A 15,267-nucleotide genomic window follows, 5' to 3' on the forward strand; every position below is an offset into this window, starting at 1 on the left:
CACACGGTGTTGGCGCAATGGCTTAAAGAGATAGGGATAGAGGATACTGCACTTAATCTACTCACCTCCTTTATGGATGCCAGACAACAAAATATACACTGGGAGAACGTGCGGTCCGGAATGTTTTGACTCCCCTGCGGTGTTCCGCAAGGGTCTGCTCTTTCCCCGACCCTCTTTAATATTTATGTTGCCCTGTTGGCCAATTTGGTCAGGAAACACGGTTTTTCACTAATTATGTATGCTGATGACTCTCAGCTCACTATTTCAGTCGCGGAATCCTGAGATACTGTAGCTATTGGGTTCCATGCATGTCTAACTGACATCATGCACTGGATGAGCTCTAATTTTTTTAAAATCAACACCGACAAAACTGAGGTCCTTGAATTTGGTAAAGGTCCATTGGTATGGAATACTAGCTGGTGGCCCAAGGAGGTGGGACTCTGCCCTACCCCCGCTTCAAAGGCAAAAAATCTAGGGGTAACCCTAGACAATCAGCTAAATCTATCCGCCCATATTAACAAATTAACCTCTTCCTGCTTCCTCCTTCTAAAAACTCTGAGGAAAATATTCCCATTTATAACAACAGAATTTCAAAAGACAATTGTGGTCGCACTTTTTCTGTCTAAATTAGACTACTGTAATGCCCTCTTTGTGGGAATTGACAAAGGACAGGAGAGGAAGCTTCAATCATTGCAAAATGTGGTGGCTAGATTGCTTATGAATATACCTAAGGGCCGTCCGACGTCAGAGGCCATCAAAACTCTACACTGGCTTCCGGTCTGCCATAGGGTTAATTTCAAAGTGGTCCCAGAGCAGCCCGACTGCCCTGGGCATACTATGGAGGTCAGAAGACTGCCACTGCTGTTCCCCTTCAAGTCTGGCGGTCCGTGATGAGCCCATAACTAGGGTGGAACTGGTCCTGCGTTCCTGGTGTTCCAGTTCAGAGAGAACCTGGCTTGGCAGTTCGGGCTGGACTTTTCCGAATGGAGAAGGGTCAAGACTGATTTGCATATAGCTGGGTCCAAACTGGGGCGACATGGTGTGCAAAATAACTATTGATTGGGATGCAGCCTCGAGTCATACCAGTGGCTGAGATTAATTCAAGCATCTCATTCAGTACTTTTTTGTATACTTTAGTGTGTAGTCCTAAGTGGGACGGGTATACACATATGTGGGTCCTGTGCACACTGTCACTGGAATCAAGTTGTACCTGACTGATGAGCCCACGGACATTGAGTTATTCAATTAGCGTTTTGCTAAGGACATGTCAGCCATAGTAGAATGGATGACAGAACACATTATACGGTTAAATGTGGCTAAAACAGAAGTCTTTCTGTTTGGTTCTGCACTAATTTCCTGGTTCCCTGAGTGGTGGCCGACAGCCACCCCCTGCAAACTCACACACTGGATCAGCAACTGATCCATCAATCTTGGCACATTGACGGACTTTCCTGTGAAGCACAACAACAGTTAAGGCACCTGGGACAAGGCAGACCTACTGGACTCCTACAGACCTAGCCGGACTCTTGTGCAAACCTTGCACCACAAAGAGCTATCATTTTCCTTACAGCCCTGGAAAACACCACACACAGCCATCACCATATCATCAGCAAGGACAAGTGGAGATCCTTCAGATGGTGCAGAGACACCCAAACACACAACATCAAGGAGCTCTTCAGCATTGTGAGTGAACTGACAGCAGATCTCCATCCAAGACACCCCATCCTTGCAAGGCAGATCCCATCCCTTGCTACTTTGTACCACTGCAAGCTCATGGCCATGGACAACAGCCTTGGCACACAGAGGCAGACAGCACTATTTTCCGCTGGACAAACCCCCCTCAGGTCATGGACTCCCGTCAGCAGCAAGTACACAACCGGGATCATGTGCACCATCCACTCTGGCTCTCCATCAGGCCCCTTCCCACACAACATCTCAACCACATCATTCACCATCCTTGAAGCCCACGTCCTACGCATCATGAATGTCTCCTTTGAATTAGCCACATTCCATGGCTGCAGGAGGCATGCAGAGCCCCAGGCCCTTCTTAAACAACGGACGGCAGTACCGCTGGATCTCCTGGTACATCAGCCTACTTCCCTACCCAGCAAATGTCACCAGGAAGACACTCAACTAGCAACTGTCCAATTTCCTACATGCAACAAGCTCCAGCCAACTGGCACCCGAACGTTTTACACAGTAATCACACCACTGCAACCGTCATCATTGCCAACACCAACGACTACTTTGCCCTGCTCACCAAAGGTGAGGCCACCACACTTGTCCTCTCAACGCCATTCTACACCATGTGCTACCACACTGTCAGCTCACACATCTCCAACAGTGGTATCCAGAAGAGGGCCCAGGATTCACTCAGGAAGTAGCTCACCAGCAAGGACCAGGGAGTCTGCCTCCATCCTGCAACATGTAGCACACTGGGGTCATCTGGCCCATGCCACAGGGCTCTTCTCTCCGCGTGACGATCTTCAATGTCTCCATGACCCCCCTCTCCACCATCACATGCAAACACAACCTCATCATCATCTGGTATGCCATTGACACCCAGCTGCTCCTCAAACTCACCAAAGAGCCAGCATTTGCCAGATCCAGACTTCTAGAAGGCATGAGATCCGTTGATGAATGGCTGAACATCAGCCATCTGAGGCAGGACTTGGACGGGACAGAGGTCATCATTTGAGGATTGTCCCATTACGGCTGGGTCAACTCCTTGTGTCCCACTGGTCTGTGCACCGCACCAGCACCCAGTGGCCACTCTGGCAAGCTGGTGTTCATCATGGACCCATCGCTCACAATTAACATGCAGCTCACCAACATCTGTACCTCATGCTGCAACACCCTCCACATGCTGCTGATGGCCCCCAGATAGATCCACTCCAAGGCAAGACAGACCGTCCCCCTGGTCCAGGATGCCAGCTGGCTCAAATACAGCACCGGCCTCTACAGAGGACAACAGCAAACATGCAGGAGAACTTATCCACATCCAGGGTGAATCCGCACACCTCATCTGCGACATCCCCCGCCCCAGTCACATCACCGTCCACCTGAGAGAGGTACAATGGCTCACTGTGTGCTGCAGGATCACCTTCAGACTCCTCAACCACACTCAGGAGGCAGTCCACAACCCCAGACCCAAACCGACCTTGGACGTGAGTCATCCAACACCCCGTTGGCCCTACTTCATGCAGCCCACCTTGCCCTGGCCACCATTCATCACATCCACATAACCTCTGCATGCAGGAGATAGTTCTCCCACCTCGCAAAACAGACCTGGTACTCCCTCGGCGGGCACATCAACATGACCCATGACCTCTACACCTTCATGTAACTCTACCAAATTGGTCTGTCAGAGCAATATAGCAAGCCCCCCCCTCAGCAGCTTGAGGCCATCACGGGTGAGTGTTAGGCTCCATGTCTGTATTTTGTGATACATTGTGAGCCATGTGTGTCCTCGACCGGACTCAGATCCAAGTGTATGGATGGCTGGAGTTAGTTCCATAATTTAACATATCCCCACACGTAGGTTGTGGACTCATGCTAAATGACTGCAACATGAAATTTCAATTATTAAATTTTTAATTTCGAGCTCTGGGGCGTGCTTTGTGCACAGAAAATGGGGAAATGCAGGGACCATAGAATCCAAAGTTCACAGGGGGAGATGAGATCCTTGGCATTTGAAGTCATCAGAGTCCAGCCCACAGTGTTTGGCATCATTGGTCAGACTGTGACCAGCAAGTCCATGTGGCAGATGATGTCAGTCAATGGGGTGATGCTGTTGCACATGAAGGCCAGGTGCCTGGCCAGGTGACCTGGGAGATGTGGAAGGCCCGCTGCCTCTCACAGTCTTTTCCGTGGATGACCAACCTTCCTCCGGGGACCCTCAGATGCAGGTCTTGACGATGTTTGGGAAGCTCCGTCGGATGAATCCTCCTCCTCCTCCCTCCCTGTGGCTGGTGCTGGTCTGCGCCTGGTGTCACAGGGAGGGATGCCCATGTTGTCGGCGATCCGACGGAGTGAATGGCTTATGTCCCTTTGCACCGCCAGGAGCTCAGCCAGTCTTGCCTCCATCCGTCCTTGGTGTTGTTGTTGACTGGCGTGTTGCTCGGCCTGCTGGTTTTTGATCTCTGTAAGGGTCCCCACTCCCTGGGTGATCTCCCTGGTGTCCCGCCGGTATGCCTCCATGGTGTTGCGGATGTGTGACATACCGGTCCCTTCAGCTGGCTGGTCAGGTTCTCGCCTCCGCCTGCCTCCACTCCAGCCACCCCTGCCCACACGAGCCGGGCCTGCCGTTGTGGGCACATCAGGTCGACGGGACCCCTGAGGGATGGCAGTGACGGTGTTGTCTGCCTCCTCCTGGGTGCCCGCCGCACCTTGTCCCTCCTGGTCAGACTGGCTCTGTTCACTGCGAGCAGGGCTCCTGGGTGTCTCCTGTGATGTGGCAGGAATGGGGGTGGTGGTTGGCACAGATGTTCCTGAACCAGGTGCTGCAGGGGCTTGGACACCAGAGGGTCCAGGTCGGTCGGGGTCATCCGCAGCGTGTTGAGAGGCGTCGCTGCTGGTGGGATCCGTTTCTTCCAGAGCCTGTGACTGTGATTATTCCCCCCCATTGTTGGGGGGATGTTCATCACGTTGCCCTGTGTGTGAGAGAGAGACAATGTTAAAGCTGTTTAATGCAACATGCATGTTTCATACACATTCAAGTTGGCACAGTTCCTCCAGGTAGTTGTATGTGCCTAGCATTCTCCTCAATGTTCACTTGTGTATGGGTATGTTACGGGGGACAGATTGATATGTTCGCCTGAGTCTTTGACATGTCCATTTGTGGCTTGGATGCTTCTTCGGCTATGTATTGGTGTTGTTGTGTTACATGTCCATTGTGGCAGTGGGTAAATCCATTGCCTGTCCTGGTGGTGTGTGCTTGTGTAAGGGGTGTGTGTGACAGGGCCTGCTGGTGGGTGTAGTGTGATTTGGCCCTGGGACTCCCAGGTGATGTAGCTGTCCCCCCATGGAGCATGCTACCATGACAGTGAGTGTGAGTTCCTATCCTAGCTATCTGACCTTGTTGTGTTGGTGTTTGTGTTTGCACTGGTCACAGGAGGGCCTTGTGCTGCCTACACCAGGGCCAAGTGTGAGCTATCTTGTCAGTACTTTCCCAATCCCTGTGCATTGCACATGGTGCATGGGTATGTAGATGGGCCATATGGGATGAGGGCAATTGTGTCTGATTTGGAATTCAAACATGCGTTTTGGGGCACCCACCCTCCCAGCATACGGGACATCCATTCTTGAGTTGGTGCTTCGTGTAGCATGGGACATGGCACGGACCGTACATATGCGAGGATTGGGGTACGCCTGGGGTACAGTGCGAACATACGCGGGTGGGGGGTACGCCTGGGGTACGGTGTGGACATACGTGGGTGGGGGGTACGCCTGGGGTACGGTGCGGACATACGCAGGTGGGGGGTACACCTGGGGTACGGTGTGGACATATGTGGGTGGGGGGTACGCCTGGGGTATGGTGCGGACATACGCGGGTGGGGGGTACGCCTGGGGCATGGTGCAGACATACGGGGGGCTGGGGGGTATGGTCCATACAAACAGGGAGGGGTGGGGGGTACGGTCCGTACATACGGGGGCTGGGGGGTACTGTCTGTACATAGGGGGCATGGGGGGTACGGTCCGTACATATGCAATGTTGGGGTATGCACCGTACATGATGACACATACATTGTGGGTGATGGCATGTACGTCGTGTACCGGGCCCCCTTTTCGTCGTGCTTCGCAGCATACTTAGCTTTTCTGGCATTTTTTGGCTCCCGTAAAAATATAGCCGTGCGGAGTGCTGTAGGTACGAATCGTACTTGCTGGTCCGTAAAACGCTGCCTGACTCCGTGCGGACGTCGCGTACGCGCTGTCCAGGATCAGAATTGTATGAATTTTTTACCCGTACGGTGTTTTTTACGATTCGTACGGAAATGGTATTTCTGTACGAATCGTACTTGCTGGTTTGTAAGGTGGTATTCCCGGGTACGAGTCGTACGGTGAAAACGCTCCGTACGACCATTCGTACCCGGGTTATACAGGATCGGAATCGGCACCTTAATGTTTTTGATTATAATAAATATATTTTAAATATAGTTATTTGTTTGGAAATTATTTTTAAAATGTTTATAAAACAATTTTTGTAGGTAATTTTTACATTTTTTTTAACATTATAATATGGTTCTGTGTGGATTTCCGGGGGTTCAAAACTGATTCTTATCTCATCCCCAAAGCTTATGAGCTCATTGATCGATTAGGGGTTGCTAAGTTGCTCAGCATGTTTGATCTGATATCCAAGTACTGGCAGGGAGCCAAAGAGACATCTGCATTCTCTATGCCCGAAGGCCACTTCCAGTTTTGGGTTATGTCCTTTGGGTTGGTAAACTCCCCTGCCACCTTCCAGAGGTTGGTCAATAAGGTCCTGGCTGGGTTGGAGAACTTCAGTGCTGCCTACCTTGATGACATTGCGGTCTTCAGTTCCAGCGGGGAGAACCACCTGTGGCACCTCAGAGAAGTGCTTCAGGCTCTGCATAGAGCAGGCCTCACTATTATTATTATTATTATTATTATTATTAGCTAGCTTGTAAAGCGCCTGGGTACTCCAAACGGAGTGTCCCCGCGCTAGAACATCAATGAAAACTAGGCCTGGGCAGTAAATTCTGTTCCGCTCGCGGAATTTGGGTAATTTCGCGTTCCGCGGAGAATGCGGAATTGCCCAAAATCCTGATTTCCGTGGCTTCGCAGAATTTTTTGCTTGTTCGCGTTCTCAAAATGCATGTTCGCGAGATTTTTCCCCCCGAGCACGCAAACAGCGATCGCGAACAAGAAAAAAGCATCGCGAACAAGCAATTCTGCGTGTTCGCGGAATTTCTGCGCGTTCGCGGAGATTTTTTACCATTTCACGGAGCTTTGCGTAGCGTGACTATGCAAATTCTACCCACCCCTAATGAAAACCCTGCAACAGTCCTGACCTAGCAGCCTTCCTGCACATAGGGCTGGCAGGATAATATCTATCAAGAACAGTAAGTGCCAGATTGGGCAGGACTCAGTAGTCTACTTGGGTCAGCAAATGGGAGGAGGCAAGATACAGCCCCTCCAGGCCAAGATTCTAACCATTCTGGCCTGGGAACCCCAGAGACCCAGACAGAGGCAAAGGCTTTCCTGGGCCTCACCGGGCACTACAGAAGATTTGTCAAGGAATATGGCACCATTGTTGCTCCCTTGAAAGAACTGACTTTAAAGAAGCAGCATAGGCAGGTGATGTGGACGGAGGCGTGCCAGACTGCTTTTGACACCCTGAAGAAGGCCATATGCCCAGCATTCATGTTAAAGGCCACTGATGTCTCCCAGACGTTCATTGTACAGACAGATGCCTCAGAGCATGGCATAGGGGTCATGCTCTCACAGCTAAATGAAAAAGACTTGGATAAACCAGTAACCTTCATCAGGAAGAGGTTATTCCCCAGGGAACAGAGGTAGATTGCAATAGAAAGGGAACCATGTGCAGTGGTCTGGGGACTGAACAAATTGAGACCCTACATGTTTGGGGCTCCCTTCTGGGTTTAGACAGAGCTCAGATGGCTAATGCGAATGAGGGGTGAGAATCCCAAACAGTTAAGGTGGTTCATCTCCCTACAGGAAAATAGACTTTACCGGGGAGTATCGCTATGAAACTGACTACATCAATGCAGATGATCTCTCCAGATTTTTGCCCCTTAACAATGAGAACTCTCATGACGGTGGATAGTTCTCTCTATTTTCATCTAGGGGGGACACAAGTTGGACCTGACAACCTTTGATTGGTTTATCCCCAACTTTGTGCCTTTCACCCTCCTGTTTTTTACTGACTTTGTTTTTGCTGACTGTAGTAAAGTGATAGTCTGTGTAAATTAAATGCTACTAGTGGGTCTGCAGCACCGATTGTGCCACCCACTTAAGTAGGCTTTTAAACATACCCCAAGCCTGCTATTGTAGCCTGTCTTTGCAGTTTAAAAATGCCATTTCGACCTGGCAAAATAAACCTTTTGCCAGGCCAAAACCTTCCTTTTTAGATCATAGACGTCACTCCTAGAGTAGGCCCTAAAAAGCCCATGTGGCAGGTTGCAGTGCTTTTAAAAAGTAGGAGATATACTTTTTACGTTTTGCATGTCCTTGTGGTGAAAAACTCTTAAATTCGTTTTTATCTACATACATTTCCAATAGGATAGCATCAAGTTATCTTATTACATTTAATAAGTGCTAACTTTCAATTGGGAGCAGGTTGGAATATCAAGTTAGGTCTCTAAAGAAATATAATTTGAAATTCTTTTTAATGTAAAGTCAGATTTTAAGTCACAATACTGAAAATGCCACATTTAGAAAAGTGCCATTTTAATGTCCTAACCATTTTGTGCCTGTGGCCTGTATCCTGGGTCACATGACTAGGTGTAGCTGGCAGTTGGTCTTTGTGTGCTGCTGCCAGACAGTGAGACAAAAGAGGAATAGGTGATTGCAGGATGGGGGAGGAGCTGTTATCTACCACACTTGCTCATCACAAAGGTTCGGGCCAGGGAAGGGAGGCAAGAAATTCCAAGCACCTCTAGGGGTGGGAGCATCTAGAATCTTCTTTTAGTGGGCACCAGGTATAAATAATGAACCCTCAGACCCAACTCTTCAGTAATGATGCTGAGACGAGATGGCAGTGTGCTCCTATCCCCTTTCACCATTATAAAAGGCTCCCTTAAGCCACTTGAGCTGATGAGCTTGGGAGCGCCTGCTTGCCCCGAGTGGAATTGTGCCTGTGAAAATTAAGTGGGAGCATGTCCAGAAACCTACTAACTTTTTCCCTACTGATGATGGAGGAATCCAGAAACACGTGTCTAGGGATACGCTACTAAAAATATGGTATTGGCCAATTATCATTTCGAACTTTGTACTTTATACTGAGCGAAAAACAATGTACTACATCAACCAAGATGCCTAGAGGTAATGACGCTGAGACGTGATGGCAGTGTTCTCCTATCCCCTTTCAGCAACTCTTCAGTACACCTCTGGACCTTTCCAAGGTCTGTGTGCTCTCTGTGTGACTCCTGTGCTGCTCACAAGAAGGACTGTTAATCTGCTACCCTGCTGCCCTGCTGCCTTAGTGGAAAGGACTAGACCTGCATCTTTAACCCAGGACCACCAGAGTGATTCCAAGGGCTAGTTGACTGGCCTCCTGATCAGAGCCTCAAGGACAGAAAAGGTTCCAACCGCCTTAAACCCAGCGCCTGCACTCTGTCTGCTGTGGATCCTAATCCCCAAGTGGGTACACTCCAGGCCTGGGCCCTTGGAAGTGGGCTTATAGATTCTCTGTCAAACTAGCTGTTTTCCAGTGAGCAGAACCAATGCACCATGATGCATCTCCTTGCAGCCACAATTGAAACATGGCTGCGCAATGCATCCCTGACACAGGACCTCGAAGTGCAGCCCGCAGATACCTCGAAACCACCGGTGCAGGTCCTCACATTGCAAGCCCCTCATTGTTGCCATCAGGGCTCTGAATCACAGCCTCGCAGCTTCTCCAGAACTGCTTCTGTGTGGCACATACTTGGCACAGGCCTTCACATGCCAAGCCTCTCGTCGATGGCGTACTCAACAGTGGCGCAGGGCTCCGCATTGCAGCCCTCTAGCTTCCCCGGAACCACTGCTGCCCAACACATCCTTGATGCAGGATCTTGCAATGCTCTGCAACTAAAATTTAAGGTACTTTATTCAGCAAATAGCACAGATAATGCCAGTTGGTGCTTTGTGCTTCTAGGCACTATTTTCACTTACAACTTTAACATTTCATGTCTTCTGTTCTACTGATTGTTCTTTTGTGATTTTAGGCTTGCTTGGTTTATTAAATTCTTCTCTATTTTTCTAAATTTGTGTGGAAATTTTGTTGTGTTGTGTTTTCACTCTATTAGTGTTTGAGCAAAGATTAATTTAGGGTTTGCTTGTGTTTCACCCGGACAGAGACTAGTTGCTGCTTGTATAGGGTTTCACTCCCTTAAGCAGTAACCCAATTTCCTTCAAGTAGTTTTTTGATTTACAAGGATTCTGCATGAATGCTAACATTATACAGGAAATGAGACATAACACAAGATTTATGTTAGTATCTAATGTTCAATGGCAGTGCATTTCAAAGTTTTTAAAACCATGTGTCAGTTTTCAGAACAACAAACTTTCGTGACCCACCTAGCTATAATGGGCATGAGGTGCGCAATTTGTTAAATGTAATTAAAGCATTGTGTGGTAGCCCGCTGCCATTTACAGACAGCACATTTTCCATTTAAATGGCCACTAATTTCACACTGTTAAACTATATTGTGCACTTATGATAACATGTGCAAATAGGGGTTCAATTAATATTTATCATCTGTGCATCACCAAGACAAGTGTCTTGACTTATTTTGATGCTATGAAAATATTTAGTTCCATCAAAATTCAGAATTACAAAAAAAGGTACTTCATTTTTGTTTTCTTTACTGCTGAATGTGTACAGGTATTTTTATTTTGTTGTGTGTTACAAAAGATGATATTGCAGCCTTTCCTTTCACACTCACTATGGCCCAGCAAGATTGTCACATAATTCACCAAAAACCTAAGCAGCAATTTGTCAAGACTGATTTACATATAGTTGGGTCCAGACAGAGGTGACAGGGTGTGCAAAATAATGATGGATTGGGATGTGGCCCGAGTAATTACCAGTGGCTGAGATTTACTCAAGCATTCAATCCATCACTTTTTGGTATAATTTAGCAGGTTTTTACTGAGCAGAAAATCCACAGGCATGAATATACTCACAGCTAACATAAAGGAACCTGAGACCCCACCCATTCAAATGGAACCAGAGCCACAGGATAGTGATGCTCATGGTTCTCAGCTTCTACATTCTGGAGGAATACAATAGGGACTACCTGCTCTGAGGTCACCAGATGACACCTGACAGTAATCATGTTGGCTCCTGTGTCTCTCAGAGCCTCTACTCTCTTCCCATTGATGTTGACCTACTGCCGGTACTTCTTGGTATTGCTAGGCATGTGGGCTCTTTGCACCATCTTTTCGTCACCCATAGACACTGGGGTAACCTCTGCACTACCCCTCATACTAACTGGGGCAATCTCCTCCCCATGTGCTACACTAGCCAGGCTCAGTCTCTGTACACCAGTGGGGGGCTCTGCCTATTTGGGACTCTTGGTATCACCTGTGAAATGCCCAAACTGATGCTGTTCAGGTAGGGATTAGGAATCCTGCACCATGGAACTATTTTGGAGACCTTTAGAGAACTCCTTGTTTTTATTTTTATCTCCACCCTCTTTATTTTGGTGGGGACCTTGCTCACCCTCAGGGTGATGTGTGTCATTCTGGGTAGATGTCAACTCAGTCAAAACCAGGGGACATCTCTATCTCTTTCCAAACAACCAAAGACCACTCAGGCCTTCCACTCTCTTTCAAAACAATGGTTCAAAAGGTACCCAATGCAGGAAAGTGGTGGCCAATGTTTTGGTCTTTCCATTGTTAACTCCTGGTAGAACTCTCTCCTTTAAAAAGCAGGCAGTTGCTGAGTCATCACTGTTCAGATTTGAACCCAACTCCCTTATTCCAGCAGAGGAAGATCAATCCCGACTGAACATTCTTATTGTGTACTGCGGCCTGTCATCAGTCAGCTTGTGCATCTCATAATTACCTCATGCATTTAGAGAAATATGTTTTTTATAAATTATATTAAGGAGTTTAGCTATGTCAAAAGTAACCACATATCTGGGATCCATAACAAAGAAAACTTTTAAAAGCCGGCTACTCCTACCCTCATACCGTGTTCCAATCTATAGTTACAAAACAATTTAAACATGAAAGGGGCTATTCACAAAAGTACAAATATATGCATACAGCTACCCATGTGTATATTTAATAATACACCTAGGAGTAAATCTACACTTTTCTCCTGTCCACCGTTTTGAAGTGTAGCATGACACCTAGGTTTAGACTCACATGTTTGCACCCCCTCAGATCAGGGGGTGGAGTCTTTTACAACAGTATTTTTGAGTACAAGGCTAAGTGATAGCTAACACTGACTTCATGGCACATTTTCCCACCCAATTTTTACTTTGCCTTCCCTTACTGTCTTAATTTAGGGTTGATTTATATGTTCTCAAACTCCCTTTTGGGGAAGCAAACAGCAATAGCTCAGAATACTGGATTATTTCATGAAATGTAGTATGTTTAGTAAGCACCGTAGGGATTAAGACTGTTCCTCCTATATTTTGCAAGCACAAATATGCTGTTTCCAAGAAGCAAGTGTGGTTCATCATTTGTACAGTAATCATTTCCACCTACCTTGCAACAGCAGAAAGTGGCATCCAAGTGGCATCCAAGTTCATTGGCCAAAAAGAGTGTGCTTGATATATGGTTTCACTCAATTTTAATGTGTCAATCTACAAACTTCTATTAGGTAGTTCTAATATCAAATCCAGGAGGGACCTCAGGGCAGACAGGGCCTACACAGCCCCAACCATGATGGGCAGGCCATTTGTTCCTGGTGGCGGTTCTAATATTGCTTTGTAACCCTCGTCATACTTGACTTTTAGGGTTGCGAAGGCATGCAGCCACAGGTTACTTTGGGTGTTAGTGTGGGGGCAAGAGGTCAGAACTCACCAGGGAACCAATAGGCTCTATAAAATATTGAGCAAACACAAGGAGATGATGGACGGAGTGCCAAAACATTTCAGACACTTACCCCCAGTCACAGATATGGGTTGAATCCATCATCATTCTTTAGCTCACTTCGCCACCTCAGTTCAGACCCAGCTATATGCAAATAAGTCTTGACCCTCTGTCTCCTGGGAACAGTCCAGTCCGAACTGCCAAGCAGGTCTTTCCTGAACCAGAAACAAGCATCCTGGTTTCTGGGTAACACCCTTCATCAGCCAGGCTAGCTTGAATCCAGTGGCAAAGTGAGCAAGGGACCCATGTCTGGGCATACCCTGCCAACTTAGGGCGAACAAAGCAAACACAAGGAGATGATGGACGCAGCGCCAAAACTTTTCAGACACTGTCACGGGGCGGGTGACCTCAGGGGATGAAGGGGTCAAACAAACGACTGGTGGGTGGTACAGGATGTTACCACACCTCTTCTTTTCCCACGACAGGACGACTGGGTTGATCCAAGCCCAGTAGATACCACTGAAATGAGCGCTGGTCCCTTTAACTGGGATTCTGTAGTCGAAGACTCCGCCCCCTGGAATGACGTCCCAAACTCCGGACCAACAAAAAAGGACGAGACCTGGAAGACCGTGTGCGTCATCACTGGAGGAAGAGAGGAGCGACGTGTGCGAGGGGAAACGAAGAGTGGAGAGCGAAGCGGAGAGTGGAGGTGTGCGAACGGAACATCGAACCGAGGAGAGGAGTGGAGGAGTGTGGAGAGTACATCGAGCCCAGAAGGAGTGGAGGATGATAGAGAGCCGACCGGAGAGCCAGGAGCCCAACGGGAACATGCTTTGCCCAGCCAGGTTACCGGAGGAGCGTGGCTAACCCAGGTACAAGCACAATTAGCGGGTTGGGTAGGAAGGCAGGAGAAGCCTGAAGGATAGAGGCGCCAGCCGACTTGTTGTTTTTTTTTTCTTTTGTCCGGTGTGGAGAATTCCCCAAACCCGACACCATCACTCCCTTTCAGTAGAAGTGTGTCACTGGTTTTGTCTGGGTGGCTCCTTCACCCCCTTCCCCTTCACAAGCACAACGTGGCAGTGGCACTCACCCCGTATTTTCATCTTCCTTCTTGGGGTCCCGAGCCATCATCGCTGTCAGCCTGCCCCTTGGAGAAAAGCAGAGGGAGACGACCTGGCAAAGACAAGAGGAGGAAGCCCCAGATGACGGGAAAACCAAGAGGAGGTGTATCGACTGCATCAGTAGTTTACCCCTACATAATGGCTACAAGGAGGAGACGTTTGTTATATAAAATAAAACCCACTTTAACCCACCCTAGTGTCCCTCGCCTTCCTGCGGAAACGCTACAACTGGTGCAGAATGCGGGCATAGAAGAGCCCATCTGTACACATAAGATGGAAGCATTGATACAGCACTTGATCAAGGGCCAGGAAAAGCTCGAATGGGCCGTCGAGCGACAGATGACATCGGCCCAGGCCGACCGAGATATCTTCAAGGATTCCATTGCGGCCCAAATGGAAGGTCTCCAGAAAATCGCCACAGGACAACCAGTGGGTCCTCCACTGACGAGCCGCGCTACGAGTCACACCCCTTCCGGAGTCTCCCTACAAAAATACCTACCAGGGGAGGACCCAGACGCATTTTTGACAAACTTTGAGAGGGTAGCGAGAGCCTGTAGCTGGCCTCTGGACAAATGGCCGTTCTTTTTAGCCCCGATTTTAACAGGAGAAGCCCAAGCCGCGTACCAAGTGGCAAATGCGACGGGCGACACCTCATATGCAGTGATAAAGAACGTCATCCTCGATCACCTAGGCCTTGACACTGAGGCCTATAGGGTAAGGTTCCGCAAGGAGAGAGGAGCCCCCGGGGAAAACCCCAAAACCCTGTCCTTTAGATTGAAGATGGAGACGGACAAGTGGTTGACCCTGGTCACCAGCATGAAGGAGGAGATCATGGAAAAGATATATTTAGAACAGTATATAGAGGCCCTTCCTTATAATACGCAGAAATGGTTGCGCCAACATACGCACCTGACAGCCGCACAGGCCATAGAGATGGTTACCTTGTTTTTGCGCGCCCAACCCAAGGTCACAGAGAAAACGCACCCATCAAACCTCAGAACGGAAAAAAGGATCAGACCCCCGCAAGACCAAGGAAGACCCCGGTATACGAAGCCAGAACTACCCAGTGTCAGGGGACCCCAGTGCTTTGAATGTGGGGATTGGGGACACACGAGAGGAAACCAACGGAGGAACCCGTGGAAGTGGGTTATGTCCCAAGGTCTATAATGTACACGGCAGAAATGGGAACAGCCTTCCATGTAAGTGTACAGGTGAATGGAAAAAGAATCAAAGCCCTCCTCGATTCGGGGTGTAAGCAGTCCGTTATACAGGGGATGTATGTTAACCAGGACCAGATGTTACCAGACACCCTTGTACACATCCGCTGTGTACATGGCGATGTTAAGCCCTATCCTCTAGCGTTAATATCCCTCACTCTTTCTAATGGGGTAAAGAATAGCATAAGGGTGGGGGTATT

This window comes from Triturus cristatus, chromosome 8 (genome assembly GCF_964204655.1).
Source record: "Triturus cristatus chromosome 8, aTriCri1.1, whole genome shotgun sequence".
Lineage (NCBI taxonomy): Eukaryota > Metazoa > Chordata > Amphibia > Caudata > Salamandridae > Triturus > Triturus cristatus.